Source organism: Cynocephalus volans, chromosome 2, assembly GCF_027409185.1.
Source record: "Cynocephalus volans isolate mCynVol1 chromosome 2, mCynVol1.pri, whole genome shotgun sequence".
Classification (NCBI taxonomy): domain Eukaryota; kingdom Metazoa; phylum Chordata; class Mammalia; order Dermoptera; family Cynocephalidae; genus Cynocephalus; species Cynocephalus volans.
The window spans coordinates 172,082,483-172,099,978 of NC_084461.1; the positions used below are offsets into that span (position 1 = coordinate 172,082,483).

At 39.8% G+C, this 17,496-nt stretch overlaps 1 protein-coding gene and 1 non-coding gene across 3 annotated transcripts in view; one reads left to right on the forward strand and one right to left on the reverse strand.

Moving 5' to 3' along the window:
* LOC134369643 (tumor necrosis factor receptor superfamily member 10B-like) overlaps positions 1-17,496 on the reverse strand; it is a 60,962-nt gene that overhangs the window by 43,018 nt on the left and 448 nt on the right. The window lies entirely within an intron of this gene.
* On the forward strand, positions 15,021-15,152 carry LOC134371394 (small nucleolar RNA SNORA51). The gene has a single exon (XR_010022819.1). It is a non-coding gene; the product is annotated as a small nucleolar RNA SNORA51 (small nucleolar RNA).

Consider the following 17,496-nt stretch of genomic DNA (forward strand, 5'->3'; position numbering starts at 1 on the left):
AAATAGCTAAAGGGCAGAAGTAAATCCTTTCTTATCAGTAATTATGTTAAATCTAAATGGTTTAAACTGTCCAATGAAAAGGCAGAGCTTGGCAAAATGGGCAAATATATAAATATATATATATCCATCTATATGCTGTTCACAACAGTCCCTGGATTTATTTTTATCATTATTGAAAGATACTCTAAAAATTCTACCTTAAAAAAACCTTCCCTAAGTGTTTCAAGATGGCGGCGGCTGCGGCGGTTTGCACGGAGTAGCTGAGGTGGAAAAGGCGGCCACTGGGCCTCAGGCAGCCGAGAAACTTGTGGACCTTCCTCTTGCCATCTCTTAAGGGAGGACCGCAGCTGCTGGCCAGACGTGGGGGCTGACCGCCACTTCGCCCCCCGCAGGAGAGGCTGCCTCATTTACAGGCAACAGCTTTGAAGTGTGGAGCAGGAAAAGAACTGTTTCTTAGCTGCAAAAGCGAGTCTTGAAACAGGGAACACGGCGCCAGGGCTGCTGTGGATGCAGACAGGAGCCTGGAGGCTGGGGCCACGCTGAAGGCGGCCAGCTGCCCTATTCAGGATTCGAGGTTTCAGGCCAGCATTAAAGAAGGTTCCTGGGAGCGCCTGAGCTGTGTCGCGACTGAACAGCCCGAGGCGGCAGCAGCCGAGAACAGGGAAGGCGACAAACCAGAGGCAGAGAGTGAGCACCCGACCTCGCACAGCCCTGTGAGTGATCCCTGGCCCAGCCCTGTTCAGGGGGCTGACGCCCACCCGGCTCCTGCCTGCATCACAGGTTCATTCACCGCCCCGGGACTGCCTCCATTTTCCCAGGTGCTGGCAGTTCCGCCCGGCTCAGCTGTCAATGAGCCTTCCACTTGCTTGGCCCAGCACGGGGCTTACCGGAGCCTGCGGGCCGGCCTCCCCTCCCACTCCCTCTGCGGTTCTCTGGCAGGGCTGGTGGCGTGGGGCGTCGCCGGCCAGGGTCGGGAGAGCAAGGAAGTACGGGCGGGCTGACTGTCACTCCGCCACACCCTGGACTCCGGCCCTCGATAAACTTCCTGATACTGGGAGGCAGATACCATCTCTGGGGCCACCAGTTCGGAAAAAAGCCTAACCAAATTCTGGTCGGGAATAGTGTGGTAGGAGAGTTCCCAGGTCCGCTTGAATCTGCCGGAGAGCTGGCTGCAGGTGGGCGCTAGATTCAGTCTATGACGGGGGGATACAAAGGTGAACAAGTCCTGAGAAAGATCTACACAGTGATACAAAGGCACCCAGAGCGACCAGTCATCTGTGCCTACCAGAAACCTGGTAGACTTCCTGAGCAAGGTGCTGCCAAGCAGGGTCTTGAAGGCCCAGCTGATAGACGAGGGTTGCAGAAGACACGCCCCAGCCCAGCACAGTGAGCACAGAGTGGGGAGACGTGTGGCCAGGGAGGCGGAGACTCGACAGAAACCACACACCCTGTGGGGTCGCCACTGCACGATCCAACAGCCTGGGCCAGAGCACACAGAACAGGGAGAAGTCATGCACAGGAAGTGAAAGCTCAACAGAGATCACACACCCTGTGGTACGTGATCCACCAGCCCAGCAGAGTCCAAGCTGACCAGAAAGGTGGCTCCCCGGAGAAGCACAAGACCCGAGGCAACCACACACACAAGGCACTAGAGGCCAACTGAGCAGTCACGGAGGGAGCCATACGAAATTGGCAACCACAGCAACATCCTAGTTAGTCATTAGTCTCAAACCGGTGGACTGTGAAACCCCCTGCCACAATTAATAAACATCAAAAAAAAGATACCAGAAATACAAAAAATCAAGAAAGTACACCACCAAAAGTTAATAAATCTCAAACTCTAGATCCGATAGAACAAGAAGCCCTTGAAATGACTGACAGGGAATTTCGAGTGATAATTCTAAGGAAACTGAATGAGATACAAGAAAACTCAACTAGACATCATGATGAAATGAGGAAAAGTATACAGGATCTGAAAGAGGAAATGTACAAGGAAATCGATGTCCTGAAAAAAAATGTAGCAGAACTTGCTGAACTGAAGAAGTTATTCAGCGAAATAAAAAACACAACGGAGAGTTTAACCAGCAGGCTTGTCGAAGTTGAAGAGAGAACCCCTGAACTTGAAGATGGGCTGTTTGAAATAACACAAGCAGACAAAAAGAAAGAAAAAAGAATCAAGGACATGGAAGAAAATCTGAGAGAGATATCAGACAACCTTAAGCGCTCAAATATCCGAGTCATGGGTATTCCAGAAGGGGAGGAAAATGGAGATTCCATTGAAAACATATTCAAAAAAATAGTGGCAGAAAACTTCCCAGGTATAGGAAAAATCACAGATCTTCAGATCCAGGAAGCTCAACAATCTCCAAACGTATTCAACCCAAAAAGGCCTTCTCCAAGACATGTCATAGTCAAATTGGCAAAACTCAGAGACAAAGAGAGAATCTTAAAAGCTGCAAGAGAGAAGCGTCAAATCACCTATAAGGGAGCCCCAATCAGGCTAACATCAGACTTCTCATCACAAGCCCTAAAAGCTAGATAGGAATGGAATGATATTTTCAAAATACTAAAAGACAAAGATTGCCAGCCAAGAATACTCTACCCTGCAAGGCTATCCTTCCGAAATGAAGGGCAAATAGTATATTTCTCAGACAAACAAAAACTGCGGGAGTTCACTACCACACGACCACCCTTACAAGAAATCCTCAAGGGAGTATGGGTTTGGTTCCTGAAAAATAACTACCACTGCCATAAAAACCCAAGAAAAATCAATACCCACTAGTATAATAAAAATGGCATTCATGAAGAGAAAACAAGCAAACAAAAATGCTATCTACAACCTAAGGAACCAACAAACACAGAAACCAAACAGTAAATCAGAAAGCAAGGAACAAAAGACACCTAAGACAACCAAACAACCAATAAAATGCTAGGAATAAATCAACACTTTTCAATAACAACTCTTACTGTAAAAGGCTTAAATTCCCCAATCAAAAGACACAGACTGGCTGACTGGATCAAAAAGGAGGACCCAACTATATGCTGCCTACAAGAGACCCACCTCACCCATAAAGATTCACACAGACTAAGAGTGAAAGGATGGAAAAAGATTTACCATGCAAACAGAAAAGAAAAACGAGCTGGAGTAGCTATTCTTATATCTGACAAAATAGACTTTAAACTAAAAACCATAAAAAGAGACAACGAGGGACACTACTTAATGATAAAAGGACTGATCCATCAAGAAGACATAACAATCATAAATATGTACGCACCCAATGTTGGAGCAGCCAGATTTATAAAACAAACTCTATTAGACCTATAGAAGGAAATAGACACTAATACCATAATAGCAGGGGACCTGAACACCCCACTGTCAATATTAGACAGATCATCTAGGCAAAGAATCAGTAGAGAAACACAAGATCTCAACAAGACTCTAGACCAATTGGAATTGGCAGATATCTACAGAACATTCCACCCAACAACCTCAGAATATTCATTCTTCTCATCAGCACATGGATCATTCTCCAGGATAGATCACATATTAGGTCACAAATCAAGTCTCAATAAATTTGGAATTATCCCATGTATCTTCTCAGACAACAATGGATTAAAAAATAGAAATTAATAACAAACGAAACTCTGGAAACTATACAAACACATGGAAATTAAACAGCATTCTACTTAATGACATATGGGTCCAAGAAGAAATCAAGCAGGAAATCAAAAAATTTATTGAAACTAATGAAAACAATGATACATCACACCAAAACCTGTGGGATACTGCAAAAGCAGTATTGAGGGGGAAATTTATTGCATTAAACGCTCACTTCAGAAGAATGGAAAGATGGCAAGTGAACAACCTAACACTTCACCTTAAAGAACTAGAAAAACAAGAACAATCCAAACCTAAAGTTAGCAGACGGAAAGAAATCATTAAGATCCGAGCAGAAATGAATGAAATTGAAAACCAAAAAACAATTCAAAAGATCAAAGAATCAAAAAGTTGGTTTTTTGAAAAGATAAATAAAATTGACAAACCATTAGCATGGCTAACAAAAAAAAGAAGAGAGAAGACTCAAATAACAAAAATTAGAAATGAAAAAGGCGATATTACAATTGATTCATCTGAAATACAAGGAATCATTCGAGACTACTAGAAACAGCTATACGCCAACAAATTTGAAAATCTGGAGGCAATGGATAAATTTCTGGACACACACAAGCTCCCAAAACTGAACTGTGAAGACGTAGAAAATTTGAACAGACCAATAACAATAAAGGAGATTGAAGCTGTTATCAGAAGGCTCCCAACAAAGAAAAGCCCAGGACCAGATGGATTCACAGCAGAATTTTACCAAACATTCAAAGAGGAATTAAAACTGATTCTTTATAAACTATTCCAAAAGATCGAAACGGACGCAAATCTCCCAAACTCATTCTATGAAGCAAGCATCATCCTGATACCAAAACCAGGTAAAGATATAACCAAAAAAGAAAACTACAGGCCGATATCCTTGATGAATATAGATGCAAAAATCCTCACTAAAATACTAGCAAACAGAATACAGCAACACATACGAAAAATTATTCATCACGATCAAGTGGGATTCATCCCAGGGATGCAAAGTTGGTTCAACATATGCAAATCAATAAATGTGATACACCATATTAATAAAGTCAAACACAAGGACCATATGATCATCTCTATAGATGCTGAAAAAGCATTTGATAAAGTTCAGCACTCATTCATGACAAAGACCCTCTATAAGTTAGGTATAGAGGGAAAGTATCTCAACATAATTAAAGCCATATATGACAAACCCACTGCCAATATCATCCTGAATGGGGAAAAGCTGAAAGCTTTTCCTTTAAGAACAGGAACTAGACAAGGATGCCCACTCTCACCACTCCTAGTCAACATAGTGTTGGAAGTACTAGCCAGAGCAATCAGAGAAGAGAAGGAAATAAAGAGCATCCAGATTGGAAAAGATGAAGTCAAACTGTCCCAGTTTGCAGATGACATGATCCTATATATCGAAGAGCCTAAAAACTCTACAAAAAAACTGTTGGAATTGATAAATGATTTCAGCACAGTAGCAGTATACAAAATCAACACACAAAAATCAGTAGCATTTCTTTTCTCCAATAGTGAACATGCAGAACGAGAAATCAAGAAAGCCTGCTCATTTATAATAGCTACCAAAAAAATAAAATACTTAGGAATTGAGTTAACCAAGGATGTGAAAAATCTCTATAATGAGAACTACAAACCACTTCTGAGAGAAATTAGAGAGGATACAAGAAGATGGAAATATATCCCATGTGCTTGGATTGGAAGAATCAACATAGTGAAAATGTCCATACTACCCAAAGTGATATACAAATTCAATGCAATCCCCATCAAAATTCCAAAGACATTTTTCTCAGAAATGGAAAAAACTATCCAGACATTTATATGGAACAATAAAAGACCACGCATAGCCAAAGCAATGCTGAGCAAAAAAAATAAAGCTAGAGGCATAACACTACCTGACTTTAAGCTATACTACAAAGCTTAATAACCAAAACAGTATGGTACTGGCATAAAAACAGAAACACTGATCAATGGAATAGAATAGAGAATACAGAAATCAACCCACACACTTACTTCCATCTGATCTTCGACAAAGGCACCAAGCCTATTCACTGGGGAAGGGACTGCCTCTTCAGCAAATGGTGCTGGAATAACTGGATATCCATATGCAGGAGAATGAAACTAGATCCATACCTCTCACCGTATACTAAAATCAACTCAAAATGGATTAAGGATTTAAATATACACACTGAAACAATAAAACTTCTTAAAGAAAACATAGGAGAAACACTTCAGGAAATAGGACTGGGCATAGACTTCATGAATACGACCCCAAAAGCACGGGCAACCAGAGGAAAAATAAACAAATGGGATTATATCAAACTAAAAAGCTTCTGCACAGCAAAAGAAACAATTAACAGAGTTAAAAGACAACCAACAGAGTGGGAGAAAATATTTGCAAAATATACATCTGACAAAGGATTAATATCCAGAATATATAAGGAACTCAAACAACTTCACAAGAAGAAAACAAGCAACCCAATTAAGAAATGGGCAAAAGAGCTAAGTAGGCATTTCTCTAAGGAAGATATACAAATGGCCAACAGACATATGAAAAATGCTCAACATCACTCAGCATCTGGGAAATGCAAATCAAAACCACATTGAGATACCATCTAACCCCAGTTAGGATGGCTAAAATCCAAAAGACTCTGAACGATAAATGCTGGCGAGGTTGCGGAAAAAAAGGAACTCTCATACACTGTTGGTGGGACTGCAAAATGGTGCAGCCTCTATGGAAAATGGTATGGAAGTTCCTCAAACAATTGCAGATAGATCTACCATACGACCCAGCTATCCCACTGTTGGGAATATACCCAGAGGAATGGAAATCATCAAGTCGAAGGTATACCTGCTCCCCAATGTTCATCACAGCACTCTTTACAATAGCCAAGAGTTGGAACCAGCCCAAATGTCCATCATCAGATGAGTGGATATGGGAAATGTGGTACATCTACACAATGGAATACTACTCAGCTATAAAAACGAATGAAATACTGCCATTTGCAACAACATGGATGGACCTTGAGAGAATTATATTAAGTGAAACAAGTCAGGCACAGAAAGAGAAATACTACATGTTCTCACTTATTGGTGGGAGCTCAAAATTAATAAATAAATTCACACACACACACAAAACCGGGGGGGCGGGAGGAAGATATAACAACCACAATTACTCGAAGTTGATACGACAAGCAAACAGAAAGGACATTGTTGGGGGGGAGGGGGGGAGGGAGAAGGGAGGGAGGTTTTGGTGATGGGGAGCAATAATCAGCCACAATGTATATCGAGAAAATAAAATTTAAAAACTAAAAAATAAAAAAATAAAAATAAAAGGAATTCACTGAGATACTGGAGACTACATACAAACAGGTTGACCAAATCAAAAAAATGATTCACAATCTTAATGAGAAATTCAACAAAGAGATAGATATCATTAAAACAAATCAAGCAGAAATGTTGGAATAGAAGAATTCATTGAATGAGATATAAAGTACATCTGAGAATCTCAACAATAGACTAGATCAAGTAGAAGAAAGAATTTCTAAGCTTGAAGATAGCAGTTTTAAAATAACACTGAAAGACAGAAAAAAAGAATAAAAAAGATTGAATAAAGCTTAAAAGATTTAGGGGACACTATTAAGTGGACAGGTGTTTGAATTATGGACATTCCAGAAGAAGAAAAAATATATTTCGAAAATGTATTTAATAAAATAATAGCTGAGAAATTCTACTAGTCTTGGAAAAGGTACGAATACACAAATCCAGGAAGCTCAAAGATCCCCAAATAGATTCAACCCAAACAGGTCATCTCCAAGACACGTTGTAGTCAAACTATCCAAAGTTAAAAACAAAGAGAGAATTCTAAAACCATCAAGAGAAAAATGTTGTCACTTATAAGGGAATCCCCATTAGACTAACAGCAGACATTTCAGCAGAAACCCTACAGGACAGGAAAGAATGGGACAATATATTCAAAGTACTGAAGAAAACAAAAGAAAACAAAACCTCCAGCCAAAAATACTTTACCCAGCAAAGCTATCCTTCAGAAATGAGGGAAAATAGTCTTTCTCAGACAAGGAAAAATTAAGAGAATTTATCACCACAAGACTGGCATTACACGAAATGTTCAGGGGACTCATACATCTAGAAGAGAAAGAATGATAATGACCATCATGAAAATATCTGAAGATGTAAAGCTTACTGCTAGAGTAGATACACAAATTAGAAAGAGAAAGAAACTAAATTTTATCAATACAGAAAACCACCAAATCACAAGGGTAAACAATAATATAGGAAGAAAGGAACAAAGTATACACAAAAAATCAGAAAACACCCAACACAATGACAGGTGTAAGACCTCACACATCAATCATAACCTTGAATGTTTGTGGATTAAATTCCCCAATTAAAATACATAGTCTGGCTGAATAAAAAAATGACCCATTGGTATGCTGTCTACAAGAAACACACCTTACCTACAAAGACACACATAAACTGAAAGTGAAGAAATATAAAAAATAGTCCATGCAAATGGAAACAAATGCAAGCAGGACTAGCTATACTTAGATAAAACAGCTTTAAATCAAAATCTCTACTAAGAGACAAAGGCATTACATAATGATAAAATGATCAATAGAGCAAGAGGATATAACAATTATAAATATGTATGCTTCCAACCCTGGAGCACCAAGATATATAAAGCAACTATTATCAGATCTAAAGAGAGAGATAAACACTGACACGATAATAGTTGGGGACTTTAACACACTACTCTCAGCACTGGAAAGATCATTGAGACAGAAAATCAACAAGGAAACATCAGATTTAAATGGCACCACAGACCAGATGGACCTAACAGGCATATATGGAGCATTCTATCTATCAGCTGTAGAATACACATTCTTTCCCTCAGTAGATGGAACATTTTCTAGGATTGCCCATATGTAAGGCCACAAAGTAAGTCTCAACAAGTTCAAGTAAATTGAAATCCTATCAAGCATTTTTTATGACCATAATGGAATAAAACTAGAAATCAATAATAAGAGGAACTTGCAATACTACAAAAATAAATGGAAATTAAACAACATGCTCTTGAAAGACAAATGGGTCAAAGAACAGATTAAGAAGGAAATGAAAAAAATTCTTCAAACTAATGAAGATAGAGACATAATATACTAAAACTTATGTAGAGCCACGATAGTACTAAAAGGAAAGTTTATAGCAATAAATGCGTACATCAAAAAATAGAAAGATTCAAATAAACAGCCTAACAATGTACCTCAAGGAACTAGAAAAGCATGAATAAACTAATTCCAAAATAAGGAGAGGAAAAGAAATAATAAAAATCAGAGCAAAAATAAATTAAATTGAGAATAAAAACACAATACAAAAGACTAATCAAATGAAAAGCTGGTTCTCTGCAAAGATGAACAAAATCAACAAACTGTAAGCCAGACTAACCAAGAAAAAAAGAGAAAAGACCCAAATAAATAATATTAGCAATGCAAATGGAGGCATTACAACAGATAGCACCAAAATACAAAGGATCATCAGAGACTATTATGAAAAACTACATACCAATAAATACAAAAAACCTAGAGGAAATGGATAAATTCCTGTACACACACATCCTGCTGAGACTGAATCAAGAAGAAATAGAAAACCTATATAGACCAATAACAAAAAAATAGATTGAATCAGTAATAAAAAGTCTCCCAACAAAGAGAAGCCCAGGACCAGATGGCTTTACTGCTGAATTCTACCAAACCTTTAAAAAAGAACTAATGCTAATACTTCTTAACCTATTTCAAAGAAAACTGAAGTGGACAGAATTTTTCCAAGTTCATACCATGAGGGCCAACATGACTCTGATACTAAAACCAGGCAAGGACACAACAGAAAAAGAAAACTATATGCCAATATCCCCAATGAACACAGATGCAAAAATCCTGAATAAAATACTACCAAACCAAATCCAACAGAACATCAAGAAGATTATATATCACAATCAGGTGTAATTTATCCCTGGGATGTAAGGATGGTTCACCATATACAAATCAGTGAATGTAATTCATCACATCAACACAATGAAAGAAAAAAAAATATGATCGTATGATCAACTTGATAGATGCAGAAAAAGTATTAGATAAAATTCAACAACTCTTCATGTTAAAGATTCTCAACCAGTTAGATGCAGAAGGAAAGTATCTTAATACAGTAAAGGCTATATAGGATTAATCTATAGCTAACACCATACTGAATGGAGACAAGCTAAAAGCTTTGCCCCTAAGAGCTGGAACAAGACAAGTATTCCCTCTCTCACCATTTCTACTCAACATAATACTGGAAGTCCTAGCCAGAGCAATTAGGCAAGAGAAAGAAAGGACATCCATACTGGAAAGGAAGAATTCAGATTGTCTCTGGCTGCAGATGATATGATTAATATAGAGAGAGACACCTAAAAACTCTATCCCAAAACTCCTAGACCTGATAAGCGAATTCAGTAAAGTAGCAGGACACAAAATCAACACATAAAAAAATCAGTAGCACTTCTATAACCTACAACAACCTCACAGATAAAGAATTCAAGAAATCTACCCATTTCAATTAGCAATAGCAACAAAACACCTAGGAATAAATTTAACCAAGGAGGTGAAAGATCTCTACAATGAAAACCATAATGCACTGATTAAAGAAATTAAAGAAGGCACACACAAAAATGGAAAGACATCTCATGCTCATGAATTGGAAGAATCAATATTGTCAAAATGTCCATACTACCCAAAGCAATCTGCCAGTTCAATAAACTCCATCAAGCAACTAATGACATACTTCACAGAAACAGAAAAAACAGCTCAAAAATTTATATGGAACAACAAAGGACCCCAAATAGGCAACAAAATATTCAGTAAAAAGAACAAAGTGGGGTGGTATCAGACTCCCTGATTTCAAAATATATTAAAAAGCTACAGTAATCAAAGCAGCAGAAAACAGACAAATAGACCAACGGAACAGAATAGAGAATTCAGAAATAAATCCAAGTAGCTAAAACCAACTGACTTTGACAAAGGAGTCAAGAACCCACATTGGGGAAAAGACAGTCTCTTCAACATATGGTGCTAGAAAAATTGGAGATTCATGTACAGAAGACTGAAACTAGACCTCTGTCCCTCACCGTATACCAAAATCAACTCAAAATGGACTAAAGACTTAAATGGTAGACCTGAAATGCTAAAACTTCTAGAAGAAAATATAGGAAAAACATTTCAGTACATAGGTCTAGGCAAAGATTTTATGAATAATACCACAGAAGCATGGGAAACAAAAGCAAAAATTAAGAAATTGGATTATATCAAACTAAAAAGCTTCTGGAGAGTGAAGGAAACAATCGATACAGTGAAAAGAAACCCTGCAGAATGGGAGAAAGTATTTGCAAATTTTGCATACAACAGGGGATCAATATCCAAATATACAAAGAACTCAACTAAAAAAAAAATCCGATTAAAAAATGGGGAAGGGAACTGAATAGACACTTTTCTAAAGAAGACATACAAGTGGCCAAGAGGCAAATGAAAAAAATATGCAATATCACAAATCATCAGAGAAACGCAATGCAGAACTACAAAGAAATATCATCTCACACCAGTTAGAATGGCTGTTGTCAAAAAGAGAAAATAACAAATTCTGGTGAGGCTGTGAGAAAAGGGAACTCATACATTATTAGTGGGAATGTAAATTAGTACAGCCACTCTGGAAAACAGTATGGCAATTTCTCAAACAACTACAGATAAAAGTAGCATGCAATCCAGCAATCCCACTACTGGATATATATACAAAGGTATAGAAATCAACAAGTCGAAGGGACATCTGCATTCCCATGTTTATTGTGGCTCTATTCACAATAGCCAAGAGTTGACATTTAGCCCCTAAATGTCCTTCAACAGATGATTGGATAAAAAACAAATGGTTTATACCCACAATGGAATACTACTCAGCCGAAAAAAAAAAAAGAAAGAAAGAAAAGAATGAAATTCTGCCATTTGCAGCAACATGGATGAGCTTGGAGAAAATTATGTTAAGTAAAATAAGTCGGAAACAGAGAGAGAAATATGACATGTTCTTCCGCATATGTGGAAGGCAAAAAAATTGATTTCATAGAAGTAGAGAGTAGAATAGTGGTTACCAAGACTTGTAGAGGGAAGGGAAGGATATTGAGAGGATTGTCAGTGAATACAAAATATTAGAAAGATCAAAGAACAGGATCTTGGGTTCCATAGTAATATAGGGAGACTATAGTTAACAACAAAGTGCTTTGTATCTTTGAATAGCTAGTAAAGATGATGTTGAATGTTCCTAACACAAAGAAGTGACAAATGTTTGAGGTGATACGTAAACTAAGTACCCTGATATGATCATTGCACACAGTATGAATGTACCCAAATATCATATTGTACTCCATAAATATGTACAATTATCATGGACCAATTAAGAAAAATAAATTAAAAGGAGAGAAAAAAAAAAGAGAAATAGAGAGTAGAATAGTTGTTACCTCAAGCACAGAAAGGGAGAGAGAGGAGAAAGGGGAAGGTTGGTAGACTGATAAAAAGTTACAAAGTTAAAGGTGGATAGGAAAAATAAGTTCTGGTACCCTAGGGTGACAATAGCTGATAATATTGTATTGTCTGATTCAAGATAGCCAGAAAAGAGGATCTTGAATGTTATAACCACAAAGAAATGATAAGTGTTTAGGTGATAGATATGCTAACTATTTTGATTAGATCGCTATACAATATGTGCATGTATTGAAACAACAAACTGTACCTCATATATATGTACAATACAAAAAACAATAAAGCATACATGTAAAATAAAATAAAAACGGAGGCCACCATTTAGAAATACCTAAAGGCCAACCAACCACCTATAACCACATAGCCAAAACTTAAGTCATTCTGATTTCTCCAAAACACCAGCTCTCGTCACAAACAAAACAGGAGATGTTGCTTTGCCCTCTATGAATTTGTCACCCTTCTTCCCCTGGGTAACGGAGATGCAAAGGATTACTTAAAGCCCATCTCTTCTGAGCAGTGAGAAGCCCCAAAGTGGTTAATCTCCAACCAGAACCCTCAGGCAAGAGGCATCCCTTCCTTGGGAAATTAACCCCGAATTGGGGTTTTCTTCCTGCATTTATTTTCCAGACAGGAAGAGAACATAGGTGGGATTATAGTTTAACAATATAGACTGGTAACTTTCAGTGAAACAAGCCAGATGACATTCCAGTAAGGCAATTAAGTGGTCCTATCAACAAAAGCTTGATCTTAGCAATTTTACTTCTCCCTCCAGCAATTTTCTAGTATCTTTACATAACAATCAGTAACTAGTCTGTCCTTGAGCCAGCAACCTTGCTGTGTTACAAATCTTTATCTTACACCAGAGACTTTATAGCCTGAGGAAAATTTCTAGTCCTCCACAAGGTCAATATTTGAAACTGTGCTGATTGGATCAAGGCTGTCCCTGGTGACAATGGCTGCTGGTGCCTCTGGATATGGGCAGTTCCTCAGCGTGATACTCAGCTCCCTCTGCTCTGTCCTCCACCTGCCCGTCATAATTCCCACCACTTACACTAAACATTGTCTATGGACACAGGAATAATACCAGCATTAGAGCAGGCATCCTAGAATCCAAGTTGTTCATTCATTCAGGGAAGCCTTGTCTGGCTCCTGGCAACCACACTGTGCGAGGAACAATGCACTGTCAGGGACAAGGTGTGGCTGTTCTTTTCCCCAGGATCACTCCTGTTCACAGGGAACTGAGGCTCAGACATAAACAACCTCAACATCCGTAAAGGTGCAGAGTCTGGAGGGGCTGCCCAGACAAAGGTGACAAATGCCATTGGTGGCAGGGACACTGGTGAACATAGAGGGAAAAGTCCACACTGGCAGGATCCCAGATAGGTATGAAGTCAAAATAATGGGGGAGGAAAGTAAATAAACGTGAAGCAGGCCTGAGGCTCTGCAGTTCATGGTCACTTCTGATTGAGGGAGCTAAAGGGTGCAGCCAGAGAACTGAGGATGCGTCAATCCACAGACTTGGGCCCATGGGGGTGGGGGCAGTGGCCACGGTTGAGAGACAAGAAGCATGAGAAGGGAGGGGGGGAAGCTTATTCTAGTTCTTGTCTTCCTGCCTTGGCTCTACTGGCCCTGCCTCCTCCCAGTCACGGACTGAAGAGTTTCCTCGTCCTGTGACTGACTCATCCACGTGTGCCTCAGACTGTTCTACAGCCAAGTTCGAGCCTCACACTCACTAGTATTTCCTAATCAAAACTTAGCCTGAGCCATTTCCTCTTTCCTTTCTAGGTCACACACACTTAAAGCTGCCCTGCATAATCATAGTTCCTATATAGGCAGGTTGTTGGGAGAATGAAATGTCTTAATATGTATGTAAAGGGTTTAAAACAGAGCACTTCAGCACATGCTTTGATTGGTGCAATCATTACCTTTGATGCTGACTTAATCAAGCCACCTCCTCCAGGTCAACAGTATCATAACACGGGGTCTTGCAACCACACGGCCTCACCTCTGTCATAGTCAAAAAATGGAGAAATGATATTCCCTGGACCTGTCACAACCTCTTTGGATGTAGGTGACACAAGGTTGGTGGGCTCTTAGGACCTTTTCGTGCTACCTCTTGTTAATTATTTGGGTCCTGATGTCACCTCCTCTACCAGTCTGGGGGCTTCCAGGGAACAGGATTCACACAGGGCTCATTTGTCCCTTCAGGTGCAAACTTTCTCAGAGTATGTGGTTCATCTTCTACTTTATGGTAGAATTAACTGCCTCCTACCCTCCAAGATACATATGAGGTAATCCTGGTGGTGGCCTCAGTTCCTGCCTAAGGACAGGCTCCAGGCTGGCAGACAGGGAGGAGGGGACTCTGGAGAGCTCTGTGGACTCTGGGTAGATAATCACAGTGCAGGGCAGAGGCCTGGAGAAAGGGCTGCACCAAAGACTCTGGAGCCCTGCGGTGGGCACAGCCAGCATATGCTGATACTGACTGTGCATGCCTGAGAGGAAGCCACCGGTGAGGACAGACCATCAGACATCAGAGGAGGGACAAGGATTGAGGCCCACCCAGGGCAGGTAACTGTTCATGTTCTTATTTCCATGCTGGCCAGAACTCATCACAGGGGTGCTAGCGTCATCAGAAGTTAATCACTGTACCCTTAGTAGTTAACAAAAAAAGTCTCAGAATAAGGCAACTATCGACCAGTCATAAAGTTAAAAAGCTAGTATCAAAGGATCAATATTCTTAACTGATGCTCAATTTTCTTAATTGTAACCAGACAATATCCATTACTCTTTAAGAAAGAACACAAGGAGGCTTCCTGTTGCTTTCCACAGGCTGCACTTTTGCACTGACTGCATAGAAAGGGGAGGCAGAGTAAATCCACCCCATATACACCTAAGCCCAGGCACCGTGCCTGGCTTGTACTGTAAATGGGGCAACAAAAAGAATAAAAGGAAAAAAAAGCAAATAACAAATACATAGATAAATTAAAGGCCACAAATAAATTTAATATCCAAAAAAGTGAAATTCACAGTGTGTATCATCTAATAAAAAATTACTAGGAGAAGGAGAAAAACATCCCCATAGCCAGAGGACAATTCATTCAATAGAAACAATCCAGGAAGTGATAGAAATAATGGAATTAGTAGATAAAAACCTTAAAATGGCTAATATAAATCTTACAAATTTACTCAAGAATGTAGACAAAACCAAGAACATGATCAGAAGACAGATGGAAAATATTAAAAAGGGCCAAATGGAAATTGTAGAGATTAAAAAAAAAAATACAGTTTCTGAGATGAATAAACACATAGCAGATTCGGTGCTGCAGAAGCTCAAGGAACTTAAAGAGAAAACAACAGGAGCCATCCAAAGTGCAACACAGAGAGAAAGTGACGGGGAAAGAGGAACAGATCCTCAGACAGCTCTGCAAGAATATCAACCACTCTGACACAAGGGTATACAGAGGCCTGCCATCTAGATGGGAAGATAAAATAGTTGAAGATCTACCAGGTGGGGTATAAATCCTACCCAAAAAGATCCAGGAAATTCAACCAATTCCATGCAGAAGGAACAGAAAGAATACAAAATCAAGGCAAATCAGAGTCAAATTACTGAAAATAGGTGTTAAGTTTAAGACAATTTTTAATGAAGTTGGAGAACAAAGACTCACCACCCACAGAGAAGCCAGGTGAGAGAGGCAGCCTGAGCCCCAGAAACCACAGCAGGAAGAAGAGGTGGAGGCGGAGACCCAGCCCCTCTTCACCAGGACAGCCCCTGCCCTCCCTCCACGCAGTGCTCAGACCAAGAGCACACATGGGGAAACGGGGGTTAGAAACTCAACCCAAGGAGTCAACAATATCATCACAAAACTCCCATGACTGAACACTGAAATTCCTACAGTTTAGCACTGAGGAATCAAAAATACAACACTTGAAGTGTACCATTTTTTACCCCTTACACTAGCAAACAATTAAAGTTCAGTGTAGCAAGGGTGTAGGGACACGGACACATTTGTGTGCTCTTCATGTGAGTGTACAGTTGGTACAACCTTCCTGTGGAGGACAATTTTTCAACATCTAAACAGAATTCTAAAATCGTTAGACCACTGACCCCACATGGATAAGGAGTGTACAGGGATATCTGGATGTATGATACATACAAGGCTATTTACCACAACACTTTTGAAATTATCAAAAACAAATGCACCTATCCATAAGACAAAACAGTAAAATAAATCATGTTCACATGCAATAAAATACTAGGCTATTGTTAAAAAAGGTAAGGTAAATCAGAATGTACTGACAAAAATATCTAACAAAATTTGCTGTTACCTGCAGAATTTAAAAGAGGTGATCATGCCTGTAAATGCATCAGAAAAGGCAAAACTGATAGAGGGATGAGAGGCAGATTTGGGATTTGAGAAGGCTCGGGTCTCACAATCTCCAAACCATCAGATTCATATTTCGAACCTTGTTTACACAGGTCATTCTCACATTGACCTGGAGACACACTGGCCTGACTAAAACAAGACATTCGTGAAGCACATTAAATGTGGGTCCCACTGAATATTAACTGGTATTGTAAAAATACAGTCTGTGTTCATTTTATGAACACAAAATGTTATTGCTTTTTTAAATTTAGTATTAATTTGTGCATTGAAAACATTTAGAATTTCGTGATTCCTGTAACTTTGGTTTGGCATTTAATTTTGTTTTTTAATGCATAAGGAGGTTGGAAAAGTGCAATTGGCCTGAGCCTGTACCAACCTGGAAAAGAATTTAAAGAATTCGAAGAATTTCCACACTGACTTTCAGTGCCCACCACTGGCTGTTTCTCTTTCAAACGTGAAATCACCAGAACTTTACACCCTGCTACCTCCCGAAGAGGGCGTGAGCTGCGTGATTGAGGCGGGATACAAGCCCAGTCCATGTCACTGGGCAAGAAAGTGGCTGGAAGGAAGTTGGAAACTTCTCGTGGCCCACCCTCAGGGAGCTAAATTGAAATAAGAGGAAGACAGAGGAGGGAAAGTTACTTTTCGCTGGCTGCAATTTGCACTGAGCACGTTTCAGAATTTAAAACATAGGCAAGAAAGAAAGGTGGGGGTGGAGGTGCGGGTGGGGGTAGGGTGGGCAATCTGTAGCTCCCTGCACGGATCAGGTCCCTTCAGGCTTCCTGGGGAGTTTCCGACGTGACACGCTCCATCCCTTGATTCCGGGATTTACTCCGGGGTCAGCTGAGGGCCGCCAGCGCGGCGGAGGACCTGGAGGGGGAGCGCGCTCTCTCCC